Genomic DNA, 24919 nt, shown 5'->3' with positions numbered 1-24919 from the left:
TTTTATTGTAATGAGAATAAGAAGTATATGCGCATGCATCTGATAAATAGGTATTGAATGTCTTCTAAGTGCGATGCTCCCTGCCATGTGCCTGGTGCATCTTCTTCTTCCAATTATGTCTAGAATCTGATTCCACCATTACTATCACCACTGTACCATGACCATCCTAGTTTAAGCTATTGTCACCTCTTGCCAGGATTACTACAATAGCTTCTAAGTGGTCTCCTGGCTACTCCTTTTCCCGCCTGTGGTACAGACCTTATATAGTAGCAGCCACAGTGATCTTTAAAACAACTTAAGTCATTTATCTGCTTAAAATAAATGAGTGGCTTCACATCTTATTCAAGAAAAAAATAATCCAAAATACTTATCGAGGCTTGTGGGGTCCTCATGATCTGGCCTGGCCTGTTTCCTTTCTGAGCTCACTCACAGCCACCCTCCCCTCATCTACCCCTCCTCAGCTGTGAAGGCCTCCTGGCTGCTCCACACACGGTTGGTCAGTGTTGCCACAGCTGCTGTTTCCTGTGCTGAAATGCTTTTCCCTTCAATATCTCATGGCTCATTTCTTTTTGCAGTTCTCTGCTCAAATGTCACCTCATTAAGGAGTCTCTTCTTGACCGTACTGTATAAAATAGTACCCACTCCCCAGTGCCATCAATGTCATCCCTTTCCCCTGCCTTATTTTTCTTTATAACAATTAACACCTCTTGACAATAATATATTTCTAATAGCTACATGGGTTAATTCAACTGACCTTTGATTTTCTATCCTGTTATCTTATTTCATATTATCTGGCATTCTTCTCCCTTGTTGGTTTTTTTAATCTTTCCCCATTCTTCACACTGTATTAGGATGTAAGCTCCATGAACACATTTTTTTCATTTATTCAACAAATTTTAATTAGCACCTACTCTATGCCAAGCTATGGGCATCTAGAAATTAACTAAAGAGACTATAATCCTGTATGCACGTAGGTTACTTTTTAGTAAGGGGAGATAGACAAGAAACAAAGAAACAAGCAGGTATATTATATGAAAGAGAATGATAAGTGCTTTGGAGAAAAATAAATCAGGATATTGTCAGATGGGAGTGACACGGTTGTGGCTAGAAGAATGGAGTCTGTCTTTAATCAGGTGGGCAAGACTATGGGAGGAGCAGATTTGGGGAGGAAATTAAGAATTTTCTGGGCACTTGTTAAGTTTAAGATGCCTTCTAGTCATCCAAGTGGAGAGGTCAGGTGTGAGTGTGGAGTTCCAGGCAGAGGGCAGGCTGAGATAGAAATCTGGGACTCATCAGTACATAGCCACACGACAGGATGAGATCACAGAGGGATAGAAGGAAAGAAGGAGTTGAGGCCCTAGTCTTGGATCAGCCTATATTAAAGATTTGGGAGATGAGGAAAAAAAGGAGACCAAGAAAGAATGGCTAGTGAGGTCTGTGAGGAACCAGGAGAGAGGAGTATTTGGGAAGCCAGATGAAGGAAGTAGTTCAAAAAGGAGTGACCGAACATCTGTGTCAAATCCTGCTGAAAGGTCGAGTAAGATGAGTTCTGAGAAATGATCATTGGGTTTGGCAGCCTGGAGAGGTCATGTTGACTGTGACCAGTGCTCTGTCGGTGGGGCAACGAGGACAAAAGAAAGAATGGGGGTGATGGGGGCAGGAAATGGAGACAATAAGTAGAACTCTCTCTTTTAAATATGTTTGATCTAAGGGGGAATAGAAAATTGAGGTGGTAGCTGCAGAAGGCTGTAGGGTTAAGAGAAGTTTTTTTTTGGTTTTCTTGTTTGTTTGTTTTTAAAGTGGGAGAGATCACAGTAGACCTTATGAGGTGAGAGAAAATTTATGTTGCAGGAGAGGTTACAGTTGGGGGAGTAATGTCCTGGAAGGGGTAAGAAGGGACGGGATCCAGTGCAAATGGAGGAGATGGCCTTAGCTAGGGTCAGGGGCATGTGCTCATAGTCACAAGAGGGAAGGCCATCTTCTCATTGCGTGTTCTTACTCAGTGAGATGGGAAGCCAGGACATCAGATGAGAGTGACGTGGAGCAAGAAGTGTATAAGGGAAAAGGAGAAGGTGTACCTAGTCATCGCAAGAGTAGGGGAATGAATGGACTGGGGAAATGTAAATAGCATCTCCAGGCACCACTTAAAGGAAGCAGTCATCAATTTAAAGTGAGACTGGCCAGGTGGTTGTATGTATTTCTCTAATCATGTCAGTGTGTGAATGAAGATGTGGAACGGACAAAGAGTTGGATTGATCTGGGGTTACTGATTACAGGGTGACTATGGCAAAGGGAGAGACAGACAAAGGAGTTGAGAGCGTACACAAGGGATGGACCATGGAATCTAAGCTACAGAAAGAATGAGACCAGGAGGGATGAGGAACAATGATCCTTAATGGGCTCATTGGATTAGCCCTGGTCATGGAGTTGGAGAATTTTGGAGTTGGCATAGTAGTAGAAAGAGTGTGGGACTTCCCTGGTGGCACAGTGGTTAAGAATCCGCCTGCCAATGCAAGGGACATGGTTTTGAGCCCTGGCCTGGGAAGATATCACATGCCTCAGAGCAACGAAGCCCGTACACCACAACTACTGAGGCTGCGAGCCACAACTACTGAAGCCCACACGCCTAGATCCCGTGCTCCGCAACAAGAGAAGCTACCGCAATGAGAAGCCCACACACTGCAAGGAAGAGTAGCCCCCGCTCGCCGCAACTAGAGAAAGCCCCTGCACAGCAACAAAGACCCAATGCAGCCAAAAATAAATAAATAAATTAATTAATTAAAAAAAAAAAAAAGAAAGAGTGGTGGTTAGAGAATAGGATGTTTGAAACTGAGATTATGAAGGGTGCACGGTTATTGGTAATTACAAGGTCTAGGATGGGACCATGGAACTGGATGGCTGAAGTAGGAAGACAATAATAGTTATTTTTTAAAATTTATTATTTATTTATTTATGGGTTTTTTTGGCTGCACCTCGCGGCATGCAGGATCTTAGTTCCCCCACCAGGGATCGAACCCGTGCCCCCGGCAGTGGAAGCTTGGAGTCTTAACCACTGGACCACCAGGGAAGTCCCAATAATAGTTATTTTTTAAAATTTTAAAAACTAAGAGGCCAGGATATTCGAAGACTTATCCACATGGGTGCCATAATCATTAAGATTTATAATCAGAATGTTGGAGAGAGTGACGGATGCTAAAATCTTCAGGTAATGAGGGAGAGGGATTTTACTGAGAAAGGAGGACAGTAGTCTGGAAGAAGCAGTAACGAGCAAGAACACCCATCCCACCTCCAGGCCGAGTGGCTTGAGGATGAGAGAAAGCACTTGGCTTTGTTCACTGCCACATCCCTGGCACCTACAATAGGGCCTCACACATGGGAGAATCTTAATAAATGTCTGTTGAGCGGATGAGTGATTGAATGACAGGGAATGTCCATCTTGGCAAGAGGAGTCATTGGAGACCGGTTTGGGACGCTAACTCAGATGCATTGTGAAAGGTGGCCAGGATGGGGGAGAGGCCAAGGGCAGGGAGATCTGCTAAGAGGCCATTGAATAGGCCAGGTGGGAAAGGAGGAGTGAAGGGGCAGTGGGGACCGTAACAGGGGCCACAGTAACTTGACCACAGTGAGGAAGAGGGCAAGTGACCATGGGGATTGTGGGACCCTTGAGTCAGGAAATACCGGGCAGATGAGTGAGGGGAGGCTAGTAAGGGTTGGGTTGGAGCATGTGTGTTTGATGGGTGTTCAAGGGAAGATGCTGAACCCAAGGTAAGACTCTAGGCTGCCCTGGATAGAGTGTCTCTGTCAAGGGGAGGGTAAGGATAATGGCAGTGGGGGAAGGAGATTGTGGATGGAGGCCCTGGAAACAGCAGCCTTGGGGGCAGGCTTGAAGCAGGGGAGTCAAATAGGCCTTGACTGGTAAGAAGGGCTTTCTAGGTAAAGAGCAGAATGTGACTAGAATGGGCGAAATAACTGGTGGATCCAGGGCCGACTGAGTGATACCGACCCAGAGAAAATGAAAGCAGAAGGTAGAGCTAAGGCTGGAAGGGGAGGGGAGCAGTGGGGGCTCATTTCTCCCTGGCAGGGCCCTGCCCTGGGGTAAGATGGTCCCCCCATCTTGTGGGAACCAAGCACTCTGGATACAGTGCCTGGCAGGGACCCCCTCCAGAGAGTGTCCGCAAACCACAGCACACACGCATGTCAGCATGAAGGCTTCACTTCCCCTCTCTGATATGCAGGTCTGTGGCAGCATCCTCTGTCTGCAGAATATTCCAGAATATTGAGAACGGGCTGGAGACTTTAACAGAACTCAAAGCAAAACTCCAAGGCAAAAGGCTGAGAGGGAAATATTTCTAGGATATTGTGATAGAGATGGTGGGCACGTAACCATACTGACAGCACAACCATCCTGCCTATACTGATGGTAACCAGTGCTTCTGCACTTGTCTGGCCAGAGGTGGGTCATAGATATGACTCTGGCCTTAAAACCAAATTAACCAGAGCTTTCACTCATCATGCCATGTAATTGTTGTTTATTGTTTTCTTTAGAAATAACAAAAATACCGAAGAAAGCAAGCTTATAGCAAAGAAATTAACCCTGACCTAAGAGTGAGCAGGCCTGAGTCTGAGTCCTGACCTTGGCCCAATTTTGCCTGGTGGTTTTGTGTAAGTCCCATCCCCCTTCGAGGATTCAGTTGCTTTCACTGATAACAACTAACATTGTAGCTGGCCTTGGGCTTACAGCTTTACATGGATGGTCTCATTTTACGCTCACAACAGTCATATTGTAGATGTGACACTGCAGGTAGATGTTCTCATGATCTGCCTTTTATAGGTGAGGATTCGGAGAGATGGAGACGCTGAGCAACTTTCCCAAGATCACACAGCTAACAAATGACAGACCAGGATTTGAACCCTGGTCTTTAGCTCCAGAGACCCTGGATTTCACTGACACTTTGCTATACTGTAAAATGAGGAACGTGGCTGGGGTGATGTAATGTGCCTCCTAGCTCTAATTCTCATTTATCTGACATTTGGATATGCCCTCACTCATCCCAAGCAAGTTAAGAAAATGCCTGATATAAAACAGAAGCAGTGGCAGCCATCTGTCTAAACACACAGTTCTCTCTTCGTGCTGGCCTATCTTATCTCGGTCAGTCTATAAATTAATTAGCAGTCCTTCACAGGAGTCACAAACTACTTCTGATAGTCTGGCTTTGGAAGGTATTTGAGTTTGCAGTGCCTGCTCCTAAAATTTACTATGCTGTGGTCTAAAAAGAAAAGGAACTAGGAAGGAAGGGAAGAAGGAAAGCAGGGAGGGAGGGAAGGGAGGAAGGAAGGAAGGAAGGAAGGGGAAAAGAAGATAAAGGAGGGAGATTGGGATTGACATATATACATTACGATATACAAAAGATAACTAATAAGAACTTACTGTATACAGGGAACTCTATTCGGTGCTCTGTAATGACCTATATTGGAATGGAGTCTAGATGAAAGTGGATATATGTATACGTATGGCTGATTCACTTTGTTGTACAGCAGAAACTAACACAACATTGTAAATCAACTATACGCCAATAAAACAATTAAAAAAAAAAGACGAGAGAAAGGAGGAGAGGGAGAAGGAAAAGAAGCAGGAGAGAAGGCAAAGGCCTTTACTTGAGAAGTTGGAGGCTCTTCACAGATTATGTGGGTTTTTATGCTTTAGTTGACTTTATCATAAGCTGTTATGGTTTCTAAAGTGATTTTACATAGGTCATGGTCCCCTCCCAACAGAAGCTTTTAATATGCTGTAGAAGAAGCCATTATTATTCTCCATATCTAAATGGTCTTAACATTTTATAATCTTCATTGTTACTTAGGTAAGTAATTAGCTTACTCTGTGTAGATAAACTCAGACTGCCTTCAGAGTATTCCCCCATCATATTCAGTGAACTTACCTTCACGCCTGGATAAGTAATTTAATATATTCAATATCATAGAAGGAAAAAGCCTATTGTCTTGTTGGGTTGTTCACAATATTAAAACACTTGACCAGTAAGTCAGAGACTACTTACTGCAAAGGCCACCCCTCTCTGATGATCAGAATTATTAAAGTTTAAAATCAAGTTTCCCCTAATAGTACTGAAAATCCTTATGGTTCTTTCCATAAATTAACAGCCTGTAATTAAGAGTTCTTGAGCATGACTGGGAAAATGTTACGGTCCCATTTTTTAAAAACTAAAAAATCATTCTCATGTTACCTAAACTGAAAAGGAATTAAGTACCACCAGAAAGAAAGGTAGTTTTGTATTTAAAACACAGATCTCTGGGAATTCCCTGGCTGTCCAGTGGTTAGGACTCGGCGCTTTCACTGATGAGGCCCCGGGTTCCATCCCTGGTCAGGGGAACTAAGGTCCCGCAAGCCTCGTGGTGCAGCCAAAAATAAATAAATAAATAAAATAAAACACGGATCGCTAATGAGAAGCAAATTCACTGGATTTACTCAACAGAAACTGCCTTCTGCACTGGGGGCACTGCTCCCATCGTCGTGTCTGTGAACACGCTGTGTCCCTTCCTGTACATTCCAAGTATATTTAGCAGACTTTGTGTTTGTGATGCCGTGCCTTAAAATCACCTTGTTCTATGCTGTGTCTCCATTAGGGCATGAACTCCAGAGTGTTTACTAGATTTTTTAAATGCTTCAGTTGTTGAATGAGATAAAATTCTCAGCCAGGAAACAAAGAACTTGAGCCTCTGGGCTTTGTTGTTAATTACCAAAGTATTACATGAGTACATTCTTGTCATTAACACTTAAGCTTTGAGGCCTCTGTAAAGAGGAAGGTGGGGCCCACAGTGGTCCCACGTGTCCATCTGTGCCTTCTTGCTTCCCTCACAGGGGGATTCTGTCGTTTGCGCTCTCTCTCCCTTCCCCACCCTGCTTTCCCCTGCACATGTAGCTTTTTTTCTGCATCCTTTCCAACGAGCAGCTTCCATGTTGCTGCATTTCACTGATGATTTTAGTCTGGAACACTGTATGACTTGCACTTTATAATGGTACCCTTTAAATGTATATTACAAGGGGCAATCTGGATGCACAATGTCCCTTTGTCAATGTGGAGAAGGCACAGTCCAGCTATAATGTGGGACAAAATGAAAGCAGTTAGATGGGCAAAAGTTGCTTGGGTTTCGGAATGTTTCTTTGGAGTATTTTTAAAAGTCTTTTGAAAAAAGAGTCTCAAGCATTGGGGTGAATGTCATCAGGTCACCATTTCCTTGTGTTAGAGGATTTGGCAAAGGAGAGGCCAAGTGTGAGGATGCAGGGAAAGGAAATATATGTGGAACAGGCTGGAAAGGAACTTACTCGGGCACAGGAAGCTGGAGATCCTGGAGAGGAAATGAAGGAAAGGCAGGCAACCACAAACTAGGCCAAGAACGGGAGTAAACATGGTCCAAGAGCCAAGTGTTCTCATGTGACAGCCATCCCTGTCTCTGTGTTCACTTGCTCTCTCCTTCCCCTGCCTAAAGATAATTGTGTCCACCCCAAGTGGGTCCCAGACCAGGCTGTGTCATAGAATCATGTGAGAAGCTTGAACAAATACAGATTCCTGAGCCCCAGATCTTCTAGGGTAATTAACCCAGGCTTTTTGTTTTTTGATTTTTTTTTTCTTTCCAGTTTTCCAGCTACTCTCAATGTGGGCTAGCTTGGGAAACACTGATATTCAAAGTTTTAAGAGCTGACCATCACTCAGAAACCAGACTTGACACTAGAGAAGAGATGGTTTTGAGAAGAGTGTTTTTAATTTGATAAAACAACTATAAGTCAGAACAAACAGTCCATATCCTGTCTTATATGTTGTGCATTCATTCAGAAAGTTGATGGTTAAAACAGTCTATGGATGAAATATCTCTTCTATGGAAAAGCCAAGGATGTAAGCATCATTGCTTACAATTATCTAGAGATGACATTTTTGCCCTTTTATAAGAATCAGATATCAGTGGAGAAATGTCTTAAGTGGGAAATCCATAAACAAACAAAACATCCAGATGAATAGGGTAAAACCACTATCAGAATTAGAAAATAAGCCAAAATCTGTGTGCATCCTAGGAGTTTGTTGGTTGGCTATCCCAAGTCCCACAGCCTTCAGGGGAAAATTATTCCTTTTATAATTATTAAATTAAAATTACTTGGACCCTTACCCACAAAGTGTTAGAGGTGGTCCAGTGCCCACCCCACTCTTTTTATGGATTTTTAACTCAAGTGGTTAACTCCGGTGGGATGGAATTAGTTCTCCTGGTCGCTTCTTGTTCTGGTTTCCCATCTTGTCTGAATTCTTAATCTCACATCCTTCTTGCGTGATATCCAGTCTGCACCAAGCCATATATTAGCCCCTTGCCTTTGGTTCTCCGAACAAATACTGTTATCAGAGGTCTAGGGGTTACCAGAAGTACTTACGTCACAACATTACACAGCAAGCAATTTTAAAAGTTTATATTAAATAGTCTCTTTATTTTGGCCACTTCTGTGATCAGGAATTTCTTATTCACTGACTCCTCCCTACCACTTCAGTCTTCTTCTGACTCACAGATCTTATAAGCTTCCGAATTCCAAAAGTGAATTGCAAATTCAAGTGTATAAGCATTTTTTTAAATTTTAAGAGATATCAGCAAATTGTCTAACGAATTTACCAATTTATTAACATCAGTTTATATTCCCTTCAACAATGTACAATACTTAATTTTCATCATTCTCTCACCAGTAATAGATAATATTTGTATTTTATGTATTTACTGATATCATAGGCAAAATATATTATTCCAGTATTTTCACTTGCATTTTTTTTTTTAATGAGAAAGAGTTTTGGCATCTTTTCCTAAGTTCAATGGCCAGTTATACTTACTTATCTATAAATGACTGGTTTGTTTTTTTTTCAATTAGATAGTTGGTAATTTTCTTCAATTTTCATATTGATTTGTAAGAACTCTTTGCATATTAGAGATAGTAACCTGTTGTTATATATGTTGCAAATATTTCCCCCTGTTTGTTTCTTCTCTTAGATTTGCAGTGGTGCATCTGGTCCCATGGGGATGCCCTTGGGATTGGGATTGTTCCTAACTTTCCAATGACTTTACCTGGTACTTGCTGGGAAAGCCCAACAGATCTACGGCTATTGGTTTGAGGGGGGCCAGCCTTTTCAGTGCTGGTTTTCTTTGCTTTTCCATCTTATTCTTACTCTTTTTTTCTAGCAAGCCTTTATTTTCTGTAGGACACATTTAGTACTTGAGGAGTATACCCAGCTGATGCTTTTTGGTCTTTCTCCTTGCCAGAAGGAAGAAATGGCAAATTCTTTATGATTGACCAGTCTTGGCCCCTTCTTTGGGTTTTCAGATCAGCTCTCTGAGCAACACATGGGTCTTTCTTTCAGCTTCTATTCTTCTCTAAGCTTGGGGAGGAAGAAGAGGCTCTGTCAGTCTGTGTCTAGGCTGACTTCTTTCCCAGAAACCCAACCTTTACTTCTGGTGTTTCTCTAGTAAGTACATTCTATTTCTTGTGTCCCCTGGAGGCCACTCTTGCTCAGGGGCACCATTTAAAATGGGCAGGCAGCATGGCACAGGCAACATAAGCAAAAATGTACACTTAGGCCATAGGGAAAAAAAAATCATGACCTCCCCTCTTGGCAAGCAACGTTTCCATAGACGGTGTTGTGTCCTAAATGGTGTAGGGAGTGTTTAACATTTTCATATCCCAGCTATGTTTGTTTGTCTTCACAGAATCAGTAGCCCTTTATTTGCTTCATAAGTGCTTCTTACATGGATCAAGGAGCGTATATATTTCATAAAATATTCTCAGCTCTAATAACCATTATCATGTTAAGGCACATACAGTGTGATGAGCCCATAAGCATGCACTGGGTAAGAAGCCAGCCTTTCCCATCTCCAGTGTTTCTTTTTTTTTTTTTAATTTATTTTATTTATTTATTTATTTTTGGCTGCATTGGGTCTTTGTTGCTGTGCGCGGGCTTTCTCTAGTTGCAGTGAGCGGGGGGCTACTCTTTGTTGTGATTCGCGGGCTTCTCACTGTGGTGGCTTCTCTTGTTGCAGAGCATGGGCTCTAGGTGCCTGGGCTTCCGGAGTTGTGGCTCGCAGGCCCTGGAGCGCAGGCTCAGTAGTTGCGGCGCACGGGCTTAGTTGCTCCGCGGCATGTGGGATTTTCCCGGTCCAGGGCTCGAACCCGTGTCCCCTGCATTGGCAGGCGGATTCTTAACCACTGCGCCACCAGGGAAGCCCTCCAGTGTTTCTTATACTTTTATGTTCTTAAGAATCACCTAGGAGCTGTTAAAACAGTTTCCCTGGTCCTGCCCACAGAGATTCTGACTTAGTAGGTAAAGGTGGAGCCCAGGAATTTGCATTTTTAATAAATGCAGACATGGTCCTGATATCTGTGGTCCTTAGTCCTGGCTTTGGGTCCAGGGCAAGATATCTCAACGTCGGCACTCTTGACATTTGGGATACAACGATCCTTTGTTGTTGTGGGACTGTACCATACCCTTCAGGATATTTAGCAACATCCCTGGCCTCTAACCGTTAAATGTCAGTAGCACCCCACCCCCATTATGACAATATGACAATCAAAAATGTCTTCAGACATTGCCAAAATGTCTGGGTGGGCGGGGGGTGGGGGTGGGGGAAGCATCAAATCACCCTTGGTTGAGAACCTCTGACCTAGGGGAAAATAAATGTTAATTTAAAACAGTTTTTACTTTCACATGCAGATGTTCATACCCTTGCATTGATTTCATTGAACAAATTAAACAAATATTTCTGATCCCTGGTATGTACCAAGTCTTTCATTTTAAAAAAGTGTAGCTTAATCATGGCTTCCTCTTTAACATCTTATAAGATGAAAGAAAAGGAAATGTTCTTGTAAATTAATATCTATTGAACTTGTACTTTTCCTAAATTAATATTCCCAATAGTTTTCTGTAGAATATGCCAGAACTTTAAAATTAACAGAAAATTAGCATTAATTAATTCATATTTAAAAATAATATTACAGTCATATTAACACTGACATTGCTTTAGGAAAGAATTCAGAATTGCTGTACTATTTCTAATAAGGAAACAAATTTGACTGGTAAATGTTTGACTGGAATATAGGAAGAAGGAGTGATGATGCACTTGCCCTAATACTGTTTATAAAAATCTCACCTCTGCTGTAAGTTTAGAATTTTTCCTTGAAGAGTCTATGGTCCATATAAATAAATAAGTGTCCCGAAACATGCTCATTTCAATGTGAGTTTTCACATGCTATTAAAATGTTAAAAATAGAGCACAATGTAGGGCACCCAAATATTTAACTCAGGTTAGTGCCATGAAGAGCTGAAAGAAAGAGAGAAAGGAAGGAAGGAAGGAGGAAAGGAAGAAAGAAAAGAAAAGAAAAGGAAAGAAAGGGATTGACTGAGGCTAAAACTCTGTAATCTCCAGCCACTGGTCAGTAAATTCTGTTGAAATTCAATAGTGTAAGAGACAAACATGCAAAAAGGCTGGTGAAACAATTCCTAAATGCCAAGAAAAAGAAGCCTATAGATTTTCAGGAACCCTGAGGAGAACCGCTGAGGTCTCCATTGTAGCCTTCACTGCATCCCCACCTCCCCTTCCGTGAAGGTGTGAATAAACCTTCAGACAGTAAATAAGCCTTTTCCGGGGTTGATGCTATTTTTGATGTCTTTAGCTGGACAGGCTTTCTGGACAGGTCCCCATGTTATCGTTTCTTGTATGGGAAATCAAGGTCCCTGGCAGTTGTCTTTCCCTGCCGTGTGTGGCAGGCAGAATTGATTCTCAGAAGAGGACCCCGGGATTTTGGCCAGCGGTTCAGAAAAGAAGCAGGCCAACAGAGGATGGAAACTAGGGAGTAAGGGGCTCTGACTTGCAGAGGTGGGGAGGGAGAACCACTGGGAAATGAAAACCTTGATCATGCCTAGTGGAAAGTTGAATTCAAGAAATCTGACTACATATCATGTTTATATTCTATTTCCTCTGCAGAGAACACCTTGGTTTTAAAAATACTGTTTTCTGTGTGAGGTGTTTTTGTGTGTGTCCTCTCAGGATTTCTAGAAGGTCCGTCTTCAGAGGGTCATTAACATTATTTAAATATTCATGGTGGGGGAGGGGATTACAAGCTGAAATTTCAGACAGCTTGGGAGTGGGGGATGGCTGGCCACCCGCCGGATCCAGCCCCACGCGGTGTATCAGCTGCCTCCTTCCCCACCGCTGGCTTTGTTAACACACGCGCTCTGACACCAGGCCACCAGCTGCCACAACAGGGAGGGCAGCATGAAGGCTCTAGCGAGCCAGTGAACCAGAAGCATCCCTGTCCGCACCTCAGCCTCTGGACCACATCAGGGAGAGGCCCAAAACACACCGAGCCGCCGTCCGCGTCACAAAGACGCGTCTCCCACCGGCTCGCAGCGGTCCTGCTTACCCGAACACAGTCTTGGTGCCGGTAAGGGATGGGGAACTCGACCCCTCGGATAGGAACTCAGCGGTGCCGGCCTTGTGAGGGCGCACACGCAGCCACACACTTCCATATACACTCATATGCACGTATGTATACACCAACGCACACGTCCAGATGAACGCACGCCGACACGGCCACACGTGCGCTAACACAGGTCCACGTACCCAGACACAGAGCCCTCTCCCCAGTTAGGAAATACTCGGCTTCACTTGCCCCATCCCTCCATCCCTCCAATCTATCCATTCACTCATTTCTTGGTTTCTCGGTGTGTGCCAAGATTTCGCCAAAGCCACAGACAGAAGGTGTGAGTGGTTGGGGAGGGGATGTGGAAGCGGAGGGGCAGACCTCTGCCCCAGGCGCTGGGAAGGGGGCGGGGAAGGGGCGGGCTCCGGGAGCAGGCGGGCGGCGCTCCCGGCGCTCCAGCGCGCAGAGCGGCCGCGGCTCTCGGCAGATGCGCTCGCCCCAGCCGTGGCCTGCCGAACTCCTTTCCGCGGAGTCTCCCCGACGCCCCGAGGAGGAGGTAGTGGCCGCGCCGCGCTAGATCGGAGGCCGAGGACAGCGCCCCCGTCCGGCGCCCAGAGGTGGGTGTCCAAGCTCAGGCGCGGCGATCCAGGACACCAAGTCCCTGGGGCCCCCTCCTGGTGTTGGGGCCTCGGGCGCGGGGAGAGGGTGACTCGGGAAGGATTGGTCCCTTGGGAGGCCCTCTGATGCACCGCGGACTTTAAAGGGCTTTTATGGTCCTTGCCTAGTGGAGCGTGTGCGGGGCGGGGGCCTGGCTGGAAAGGGCTGTGACCCTGTGGCTTTGAATTCCTAGGTTTGGGGGAGGGCCAGCTTTTGGCTGCTTTATTCAATACTTACTCACTTATATATGCTTTAAAAACTTAACTTAGGTATACCACCTCCCTCCCACCCCCTCCGCCAAACACACACAGAGTCGGGCTGTACAGGAAAAGCAGAGAAAAATCAAAGGTCGGTAGCCGCCACTCCAGACCTGGGAGCCGCGGTGGATGGAGCCAGCGGTTCCAGCTGGAGAGGAAGGCGCGCGTCCTGACTCCTTTGATGGTAGCGCTGGGGGCGTTTTCAGAAATCAGGAGCTTTGCAGGAAGACTGAGGCCGAGGAGGGCCGGGTTCTCAGGCAGCTGGAACCTTTTGGAATGGGGTCCGGGGAGATGCTGCAGGAGGAGGGAGCAGCCCTTCTGCGCGCGGAGGGAGGGGGAACCGGGTCCGAGCTGAGCCTGGAAGTTCGGCCTGAGGCTGGGACCCCAACTATTAGGATCTGGTGTTTTATCCTGGACAAAGCCGGAGGGTAGGTCTCTTTGGCCCCTTTGTGGGGACCCTGTGGGGAGTTGAGGGCGCGGATCGTGGTGGTGAGCGCTGGGGCAAGTGTTCTGGCATCGCGGTGGAGGCGACGCGCCTCCCCGGATAGGAGCTAGGAGATACTGGCGGCCCTGAGAAATTCTAGAGAATCGTAGTGGAGAACAGGGGACTGAATGGAGGTCCGGGAGAGCGGGCTGTCCGGGAGCCGCGGAGGGAGGCGAGGCGGGCCGGGGAGCGGTGGGGTTAGTGGCCGGTGAGGGCGGAAGGCGAAGCGGCGGCTGCAGGCGGTGGGGAGCGAGGCGGAGGGTGGACCCGCGGGAGCGGGACCCGCAAGCTGGTTTCTGAGTTTCCCTGGACGGATGCGAGACGGCCAGCATTGGGGATCTCTCCCTGATCCGCAGAAGGGCGCGTCTGGGAGGGAAGTGACTCGTGTAGAGAGATGGTGGATTATTTCTCCAGACCCGGTTTCCCGTGTGGGGCAGTAGTGGTTTGGCAGATGTCTACCCTTCCCTGTAGCAGTTTTAGGCGCAGCACCTAAAACCACCCCCACAACACACACACATATTTACCTTTGAAAAGAGCACACACACACACGTCTCTCTATATAGTATATCCCTCAGTCTGCAAACAACTTCTCAGAGGAAGCACTCTTCCCTCTTATCACCCGTCACTGGCACCTGGAGGCTGAATTAGGACAAACCCACCACTCACCAGTGTAATCCCAGGGGATTTGTTTCCTTGGCTTTGTTCTAATTGAAGAGAGTTAATTTAAGCATCACACTTTTCTTCCTGGAAATGTTCGCAATTTAATTAAACACTCTCTTCCTGCTGGCAGCCTCCTCAACTTTGATCAATAAAATTTCAGAGTAACAGGTCTAGAAATGAGGCATATTTAGTAAGGAGTTCATTGCTTCTTTAAACATAAAGCCTTTTAAGAATTGAAACTTGCCCTAAAGCACCTCTAAACGGCTGTCCGATGCCGGCTCTCTCCTCTCCAGTTTTGATATAGCTCTTTGCTTAAAGGGCATCTTCTCCTTTGAGTGGGCACACCATGGGTCTTGTAGGCCCTGCAGTTATTTTGAGCTGCACCAATAAAATTAGTCATGAGCCAGAAGAAATGAAAGTAATACACACCTTGGGTCTCCAGATCCCTTACCTAACAGACTGGGCAATTAAGTGTTAAGATGCTTCTCTGGCAGTGGAGTTCATTTCAACTTCTTTCTGGGATGCCAAGATGCTAGTGTGAGACTGGGCTTTGAGATGGGACAAACATTTTGAAATACCCATTATCTCATAGTTCTGGCATGACAGTTGAAACAGCTTCCTGCCTGCGGAGTTCAGGGTAGTGTTGTCAGAATTTATTTCACTTTCATAAGTGGCTCACTAGCTCAGGATCTCTGGCTGATAAAGTGGAAGAGGTTGTCTTAATTTAGTTGTCAAGTGAGGGGAAAATGATCCACTGGTTGTTTTATTTCTAAACCTTTCAGTATTTTAATATAGAAATTACATATTAACTGTTGCTTTTAAAATGCTAACACCCTGGACTTTCTAATTAATTATTATAATTATTGGCTAGATTCTGCTGTCTTTATAGAGTTGGTGGACTCTTAAAACACCCATGTCCTAGATTTCTATCAAGGTTGTCATCACAAGTCTCTACATATTAGGAAAATGAGAAATGTTTCAAATAAAAATGCAATTGAATTTGGAGGGGGGTTGTGCTGAGGGATTTTAATGATTAAAACAGGAGCATGTTGAAAATTGACTTCTGAAAACCAGTTTCATTTTTTAATTTTATACATTTCTCAGCACTGGTATGATCTCTCATGAATTAGCCTCTGGAATGGCTGTCCCTTGATCCTGAGACACATGGGAGTCACCATTTGCTTAGATTATTGGTCAGGCATACTGTGTAAGCTATTGGAAATTTCAAGTAATTGATGAATATACTTATCAGGTTCAACAATGTTAGTAAGTTTTGCTAGAAGATTGCATCATTTTTTTGGTACTGTGCAAACTTGACACCTGGAGACAGATTTGCTGTGATGCTAAAAAAGCTTAAGCTTCAGGGCCCTGCACTAGCACCAGCCTCATCCAGGAGCAGCACATTGGGTGGCTTGGGCCTGAGGGAGACAGTGCGTCCATGAGCCATCATGGGGGGGAGGGGGAGGGGGGAGGGAGAGAAATATCTTTGTTAGATAATCACCTTTTTTTTTTTATCATTACAGTCATTCATTTGTTGAGATTTTTTTTTAAACATCTTTATTGAAGTATAATTGCTTTACAATGGTGTGTTAGTTTCTGCTTTATAACAAAGTGAATCAGTTATACATATACATATGTTCCCATATCTCTTCCCTCTTGCATCTCCCTCCCTCCCACCCTCCCCATCCCACCCCTCTAGGTGGTCACAAAGCACCGAGCTGATCTCCCTGTGCTATGCGGCTGCTTCCCACTAGCTATCTGTTGTACATTTGGTAGTGTATATATGTCCATGCCACTCTCTCACCCTGTCACATCTCACCCCTCCCCCTCCCCATATCCTCAAGTCCATTCTCTAGTAGGTCTGTGTCTTTATTCCCGTCTTGCCACTAGGTTCTTCATGGCCTTTTTTTTTTTTTCCTTAGATTCCATATATATGTGTTAGCATACTGTATTTGTTTTTCTCTTAGATAATCACCTTCTAAGGATATATGACTGCTGTTAAGTTTTGGACATATGCCCTTCAAACACATTTTCCAGGAATATATTATTATAGAGAAGTTGAAACCACCTCTGCTGTAACAGGAACATCCACTACAGGTTTCCCCCACTTTCTGAAAGTTCACATTAGTGCCCCTTCGCTTTTACTCAAGATCTACATTTCGCTAACCAAAAGAAATCCAAAAAAGATTTTCACTTCTATGAAAAAGCTGTTATCGAACTAATGTAGTCTTTCGTAAAATTGAAGTGCCTGCTGTAACGTGAAGTGGGAATACTCTTTGCTTCATGCCAGTTCAGCTTACCAGAGGTTTCATAGGAGTGGTCCACTTTCAGATAGTGGGACAAACCTGTATTTTGCTCAAAAAGAAAATTGTACAGTATGTTTGTGTGATTTAAGTAGGACTTGATTAATTAGAATACTTAAGAAATGGAGTGCTCTAATAATTTCAGTAACCTAACATTAAACATTTATTTCAACTGTTGTTGATGAAGATGTTTCTAAGATGTAATAAATGACTACCCCGCCTTGACTACTTCTTGCCTTAGTGAGTTTACCATGGTGAATGTACTGTTGTCCTTCCATTGACCGTTCAGGATTTTGTAGTCTCAGTGTGATGTTAGCGTAGATACAGATTATAATTTTTACAAGTGTAGAAGTGTAATCGCCAAACCTAGTCCAGTACAGACTCTGGAGGCTGGCTTTTGAGAAAACTAAAATCCCGATATAAATGTTATTTCTGTTCTTTGCCCCAGTCTCTGAAAGATGAAAGATGAGCGCCAGAAAAATGAGTTAATCAAGACCTTGCCTTCTTCCTACAGTAAAACAGGATACGCTTTCTCCAGGGTTCAGCCAGAGGTTCTTTTTTCCTTTTGAAGTGAATTCAGAGATTGAGGAGGTGCAGGAGAGGACAGACAGCATGGGCAGAGGGGCTGAGAGCATCCTTGGGCCCATTCACCTCTTTTTCCCTTTGGTACTTCTCTCTCAAATCTAGGAGCACCAGTGCTACCAGGCCTTGGGGGGACACGTTTGAGTAGGATCAAGGAACATGTAAGTGGCATTTGTTCCTTTCTTGGTTGGAGTCTCAGAAAGACTGCATGGGCCCTGCAGCTGGAAAAGATACCCTTTGGAGGTAGAATGCTGAGGGTTTCCTTATTCAGGAAGAGGATAGGGATGGGGATGAAATGATAGAGCTTCCCTCAAGTGGGTTTGTTTGTTTGTTTGTCTTGGGAGGTTACATGTCCGAGTTGAGGGAGTCATGGTGTGAATGCCAAGGAAGGGGAGAGAGCTGTAGAACTTGGTGGGGGTGACACTGTCCTCTGAAGCCCCCTTTTCAGGGACTTTGTGGTCGGTTGGATGCTTGATTGGAGCAGATGGGGTGAGCAGAGCCAAATACACAGATACTATAACTAACGCCCCAGTTATCCAGAGCCATGGCAGGGCCCAAACTCATTAGTGTGTTGGCCAAATTCTCTATAAGATCTACGGCATGTCACATAAACTGAGTCTTAGTTCCTTCATCTATAAAAAATGGGATACAGAGATTAGCGTGGCCCCTGCATAAGGATGAAGTGTTCCATATTTTTTATACACACTACTATATATAAAATAGATAACTAATAGGGACCTACTGTATATCACAGGGAACTCTACTCAACACTCTGCAATGACCTATATGGGAAAAGAATCTAAAAAAGTGGATATATGTATATGTATAGCTGATTCACTTTGCTGTACAGCAGAAACTAATGCAGCACTTTAAATCAACTATACTCCAATAAAATTTTTTTTAAATAATAAATAAATAAATAAATAAATAAAAATTAAAAATGGGGATACCAAAACTTACCTACTTCAAAACTTAAATGAGATAGGTATGGAAGCACCTTGAACATGTATTCTTCCCCAAATTGGTTGTTTTCTTAAATTAACCAACATCTTCTTTCATCTTTATGGCAGATGCAAATAAGTAAACAGTTTTTAAAGTTAATTTTAAAAAATTCCAGCAATTATGTAGCACATCAATTGTTCATCCTTTACACCAGATCAGATCCAGAAGCTTTGGGCACAGAGGTTCTCCAGGACTGACCTCCATGCCCACCCCACAGCCCCCTTTTGACTTGCGGAACCTGGCTGACATCCTTCTCTTCCCCTTACCCCAGAACACTTGCACTGTTGTATCAAGGCTTCTTCCAGTCTTCTTTACTTGCTCTCTCCTGATGCTTCGAGTAGGTCAGAAATTGCTTCTCAATGGGAAAATGGACCCACATTTTCAGGACCCTAATCCTGGGCTTTAAGCTCACTCAGTGACCGGCAGTAGGATGGGGGTCGCTGGGATTCCCCTTCACGAACTACTGCAAGCTTCTTTGCCAGCTTTCATGAGTTTACTCTGTCATAAGGCAGGAACACGGATGAATGTATTAAGTAAAGATTTGCCATGAGGGTTAAAATAAAAAAGGTTTTCAGAAGAGCCTGAGAAGCATAGTGAATTCAGTCCTTTTTGTCTTATCATTGAACTTCTCACAGATTTGCAGTAGAGTTGGCTGCTTGGATGGATGATTATGTAGCAGCCAGGTGAGGTGGGCACACCAGAAGCATTATCTTGAGTTAATTCTTAAGTGCTACAAATCATTCTTTTTAACAAACACATATAGAAGGTAACCTCCACCCTTGGTCCAAACCTGGCCACCAAATTCATGGTGCCACCCCTGGATTAGGGTGAGCCTGTACGTTTAAGGAAGTGAGTCGGTTAGAAAAAGCAGTTGGGGATTCACAAACAGCATGACTGAAAAAGCAGAACACTGTAGCACCTAACCCAGTTTGTGATGCCCCTGTGAAGTTTTCTTTTTAATCACTGTCTGCTGGAGGGAAGTCCCCGCTCAGAACGTCTCCGGAGGGGGAACTGTCCAACTCAGGGCCAGTGACTCTCCAGTGTCTGTACTCTGTTTAAGGGCCTCAGCCCTGCATGAAGACCCAATTTCCTGGGAATTGGCCTGTTCACTTGAGCAGCATATCTGGACATGTGATGCATCACCCCAGTGTCCATAGAGGGGCAGACAGTGTCCATATGGTACAGACTGTCAGCATCACCCACGTGGGAGGAGCCTGGATACTGCCTTTTAAACTGGTTTTGCTGGTGATGCCAAGACCAGGTGATCATGGCAATCCTGGTGCTCTGTCAACAGGTCTGTGAATTCTACTTGCACGTTCTGCCCTGTGGAGTACCCAGAGTCCTTATCTGCTACGTATGATTGGCGAGCAGTTGAGTCAGTGTATATCAATGGCGGTCCAGAACTATTAACCTCTCTTTGAACTACACAAGGGTGTTTTTTCTTGCTCTGCGTATGCTTTAGCAAGGAAGCCTTGAAAAGGATTATTACTGTGCAAAGCAAGGATAAACAGTGATGCTAGAGCAGTTTTTCCTGGGTTGTCAAAGGGTGCTGGACTGGACATTACCCCACAGGCCTTAGAGCGCCCTGGGTTGGTGAGGTTTAGAGGAGAATTTGCCAGACCTTCCAGGGTTATTGTCTTTTGTCGGTTAGAAGGAAGAGTGTGTGCGTGGAACTGGTACCCACACCACTCCAGGTTCTGTGAAGAGAGAGGGGTTCCTTAGGTGGCCATCCCAGCCATCCCCATGGCTTTTCCCAGGGTGTTTGTGGTGATCCTGTGGGCCTTGGGCTGAGCTAGCGCTTCCTGCAGCAGAGACCAGCCCTGCAGACTCTGGGGCAAGTCCCGACCCTCAGATGCCTTTCTTCCCACCCAGCCTGACCAGCCTTGAATGCAGAGCTCTGCCAGGGCCGCCTGAGCCCCGCACCTGGGTGAAGGTGGAGGAAGGCCAAACCACAGTTTCCTGTAGGCGATTAACTGCCGGCTTGCTGCCCCTCTCCCAGTACAGCTGACTGTCTCGACTTCTATTCTCATGACGACATTTGCACAGTGGAATCATGCAGAAACTTACTTTGTTTGGAGCAATGCCTCACATACATTTTTTCGGATACAGCCTACAAATGGAGAAAGACAGCATTGTTGAGCACTTTTCGTGGGGGGGTGGGGATGGGGAGAGAGTGATTTTCCCAAAGGAATACATCTTACTTAATATTCTAGAAAAATCAAGTACTACACAACCCTGAATTCAAAAGCTCTCTCTGTATGTGTGTTAAAATCAAGGTCTATGTGTCATGTGCTGTGTGATCCCAAGGCTATATTTAGCCTGGCAAATTAGTATTTTTGCATTAGAACATTTTATCCTTGCAAAGGATAGCAAGGATTCTCCCCGGACACAATTCCAGATGAGTAGAATTCATTCATTTGGGGAGGAATATGAAGAAACTGTTTTGGAAATTGAGATCCGACCCAAAGCCCTTGCGATTATTCCTGTTTGAGATCATTTTTCCTTTTGAGAAAAGTTTAAATCAGTGTTAAATGCAGCATGGAGGTGGACCCGGAGAGTGGGAGGCATTGCTTTTGCATGAAATCACAATGTGTACATTGTTTTAAAATATTCTTTTCATCATATGCTTCATTACCAAAACAATTCACAGCCTCCAAAGGATGACAGATGTTATGGTGTAAGCAACAGAGAGAGTATAAACTAGAAGAAAGGAAAGGGAAGAAATCCCTCCTTCTCCAACCACCACTCAGAATGGAATTGAGTTTTTTCTTCTAGGGAATTTCCTGTAATCCTCAGGGATGGCTTGACCTTGAGGTTTCTAGGCTTGGTGCTGGGAGGAGCTAAGAGGAAAAGGGGAGGGAATTAACATTTTCTGAGTGCCAGACACCAAACTGGTTGCTTTATCTTCAGTGTCTTACCTAATGCTCGCAATCACCACCATTTTTCAAATGAGGATGCTGAGGCGCTGGGAGGTTACCAGGTAACCAGCCAAGCTGTGCGACGCCAAAGGCCCTGGTGCTGAGAGTGTGGTCTGAGGGCCTGCGGCATTAGCATCACCATCACCCAGGGGCTTTGTTGAAACTAGAGAATCCTGAGCCCCATTCCAGACCTGCTGAGTCGGAATCTGCATTTGTAACACAATCCCTAGGGACTTGTATGCACAGTATGGTGTGAGAAGCTCTACTACCTGGGACTTGGAGGGCAAAGGTCTGGCAGATACCACGGAGGAAACTAGCCAAACCTCAGGACTTCGAGATCGGCAGACTGACTTGAGGGATTGGTCTGTCTGGGAGGGGGGATGGGTGCAACTATCAATAGAATCTAGCAGGATGCAGCTGAGCATCTTAAAATGCACAGGATGCCCCCCTCCCCTCGCAACAAAGAATTATCTTGCCCCGAATGTCCACAGTGCTGATGCTGAGAAACCCCAATCTAGTCGTCCATATCTGGAATTCACATCCTGTAGATATGTTTCCATAGCTTCGGATGCATGCAGCTCTCTAGCAAGTGTAACTTAGATGATACTGATTGCATTTTGCTATGCAAATGTGATTCTCTTTACTGGGACTTGAAAAGAGTAAAAGAGCTGAAATTGCAGCATGATAGATTTCCGTTAGGGTTATGAGAGTGTCTGGCTCTGGTACCCAGGATGTTGCAGAAATGTTTCTGAGCGTGTACTGAGTGCCCCCCACTGGGGGTCATCCCCCCCCCACCTCCCCCCCACAACCCCCCGGTCCAGTCCTGCCTGGCAACAATACCTTTTGTTTGTTTTACTCCCCAAACTTGCCCAGGCCTCTGTCCTATTTCTCAGCCTCCAAGAAAGCTGTGTTGTTGGGTCAGCTGTGATACCTGGAGGCTGGGGGAGGAAAGGGAGTAAATGCAAGACTGGTGAAGGGAAGCAAAGCCTCTTTCCTACCACCTTGCCTCCCTGCCTGCCCCTGGGATCTACTCATCTCCCCCTTTTCTCACTCAGCTCCTCTAATTCCAGCACCTCCACTGACAAACACCTCTCCTCTCTCCCTGCCCCTTCTCTCTCTCTCTCTAGATTCTGGCCCAGAACATCTGGAACTCTCTCCCCTCCATCCCCTCTGCCTCCCTCCCTCCTTTTCTCTCTGTCTTCCGTTTGTGAGCTGAAAATCAACCTGAATCACAACTGGGAAGTGAAACCAGGATGTCCAGTGTATATTAAGGGAGGGAAAAGTTTTGAACTGAAGTTCTATCCGATAAAGAACCCTTGTCATTTATCTCCTTCAGAATGGCTACAAACACCTCTACCGACTTTCTTGTTCTACTCTGATTAAAACTTGCTTTTTCTCCAGCTCTAGAGTTGGAAAACAGAATTCTTTCTTGGTTCTAGTGTGTTTTCCAGCTTTCTTTCACTGTTGATATTATAACGATCATTTTCCTATACTTTTAAATGAACATTGTCATTGAAGTAGATTGTTCTCAACAAGTTTTGGATTTATCACCGAGGCATCCCAAGGAGAAGAAAATCTCTTCGCAACTTCTGTGTACCTTCTTTTCATAACTCTCATGATCCTTTGCAAATGAAAGGGGACGCCTTGGAGAGTGACGGCAGGCTACACAGACCGTCCAGCTCCAGCATTTGGAGCCAGAGGCCAGGGCAGATGAAGCGGGAGTGCTGGGCTTCTGGCCAGAGTGGAATGAATCTTCCCAGCACTGGGAAGCCTGTGTTCTTCCAGCAGACCAGCTGATCTGCTCCAGAGGGCTTTAAATTGGGCAATGGGGAGTTCTGGGGAATAGTGGAAATCAGAGAACACGAGATCAATTGCTATGGAGGATTATTGGTTATGTCACAAAAAGGGGGAGATTTGACATCTGGTAACTGATTCCTAGTAATTGTTTTGAGAAAATAGTTGGGAAATCAGTATTAGAAACAATTTTGTCTTTAATATCAGTCCTAAAGGTGTATAAATGAGAGGAAGAGGACTTTCCCGGTGGTCCAGTGGTTAAAACTCTGTACTTCCACTGCAGGGGGCGCAGGTTCAATCCCTGGTTGGGGAACTAAGATCCCACATGCCACGCAGTGCGGCCAAAATAAATAAATAAATAAATAAATGAGAGGAAGAAAAGCTTAGAGGACTTTGTCCCCCGAGGTACCCCTCCTGTCTTCAGCCCACACCCTCTAAGTGTGTTGTCACATCTCATGAACGCCTCAAGGGTCCTCTTGGGCTTGATAATGTATGCCATCTTTTGAAAGATCCACTAAATTCTTTTGGCCACAAATTATGCATTTCAAAATTGGCCTGGAAGAATGCTAGTAAGAATCATTACACGACTGACTACTGCAAATCCTTGGACACATACAGAGTAACAATTACTGGGGCTTTATGAAGAATGGCTCCAAACCAAGGGCAGAGTTTACATGAACAGAGGAAGACATAATTCAATATGTGTACAATTGAATAAAACCTTGAACCTTTAACATGGGCCCATTTTCATACACAAATTGGGAAGAAGCTTCTTTCAAAAGAGCGTAATTTTGAAAAAGCTCAGATTTTCATATTTCTTCAGTGAGTTGAATCTTCCATAAGTGCAGATACTGGGAGATTAAAGGGAATTTAAGATGCTTCTGATAATGAATATTTATTGAAAATCAGGCCCTCTTCCAAGTGCCACATATGTATCGCCATCTTTAACCCTCATAACGTCCTCCTGTTGGGAAGATACCAGTATTATAAATTTTTGTTACAGATGAAAAAACTGAGCACAGTGGTTTAAGACACGGGCATATATCTAGTGGCACAGTCAGAATTTGACTCCTTGTAGCCTGGCTTTTATACACAGTCTCTTAATCTTTACCATCCTTATTCTGCCTTCTTTGTACTTAAGACAAACTAAACTTGCCCTCTCCTACTGCGGTTGAGGGTATGAATCTCAGTCCATAAGCAAAGGCTTGCAAAAAACGTAGCATTTTATAACTTACGTAAATTAACTTAATTTTGTCTCCAAGCCTTCAATCTGTCCAGCTAACAGAAAATTTAACCTCAGTTATTTTGGGAAAACGCCCACCTTATGATTGCATCCAAGGTCTAAGGTTTTAGGAAAAGGGCCATCTAGACAAGTCTCTCTCACCGGTTTTAGTTGTGATTTCCAGTCACGTGTCTATATTGCTTTGACTGTTTCTGTCCACATGGGCAAGTTTGAGGCTCTCGGCTGTTCCACACAGGCATGGGATGGAGCCCGGGAATCCTTGGCAAATCTGGGAACCTGGAGCCTGGAGTCTCTCCTCTCTGAAGTCTTGCCAGCTCTACTAGGAGCTTCCAGGGAACAGAGTAAAACACCCAGAGGTAGAGGATGGAAGGACGCTTTCTAGAATGCCTTGCATAATCTTGTCTATAGCTTAGATTTTTACAAAAGCTAGGAAGAACCTTGACTCCTTGACACCAGATCTCCAAAGCAAGCATCCTGCTGGCTGCCTGCCTGCCTAAGGGAGAGGAAGGAGGAGAGAACATAAAAGGAGAAGACATTATTAAGATCTCAGAAATATTCATGG

The 24919-nt window shown here is 44.7% G+C and overlaps 1 protein-coding gene across 7 annotated transcripts in view; it reads left to right on the top strand.

The window, feature by feature from the left end:
• The window catches only part of PALM2AKAP2 (PALM2 and AKAP2 fusion), a 478191-nt gene that overhangs the window by 356097 nt on the left and 97175 nt on the right, over nucleotides 1–24919 (top strand). The window contains exon 1 of one of the 7 annotated variants that reach the window (XM_061200122.1): nucleotides 12937–13074. The exons of 5 other annotated variants lie outside the window; for them this stretch is intronic. The gene's annotated coding sequence lies outside the window, so the exon portion shown is untranslated. Of the gene's footprint in view, nucleotides 1–12936; nucleotides 13075–24919 lie in introns of those variants that run through there. One more of the 7 variants, XM_061200123.1, reaches the window with a different exon arrangement.

The sequence above is a fragment of the Eubalaena glacialis genome, chromosome 9 (assembly GCF_028564815.1).
Source record: "Eubalaena glacialis isolate mEubGla1 chromosome 9, mEubGla1.1.hap2.+ XY, whole genome shotgun sequence".
NCBI classification, from domain to species: domain Eukaryota; kingdom Metazoa; phylum Chordata; class Mammalia; order Artiodactyla; family Balaenidae; genus Eubalaena; species Eubalaena glacialis.
Note: the sequence above shows the minus strand (reverse complement) of the source record. Positions and strands in the feature narration are given on the sequence as shown.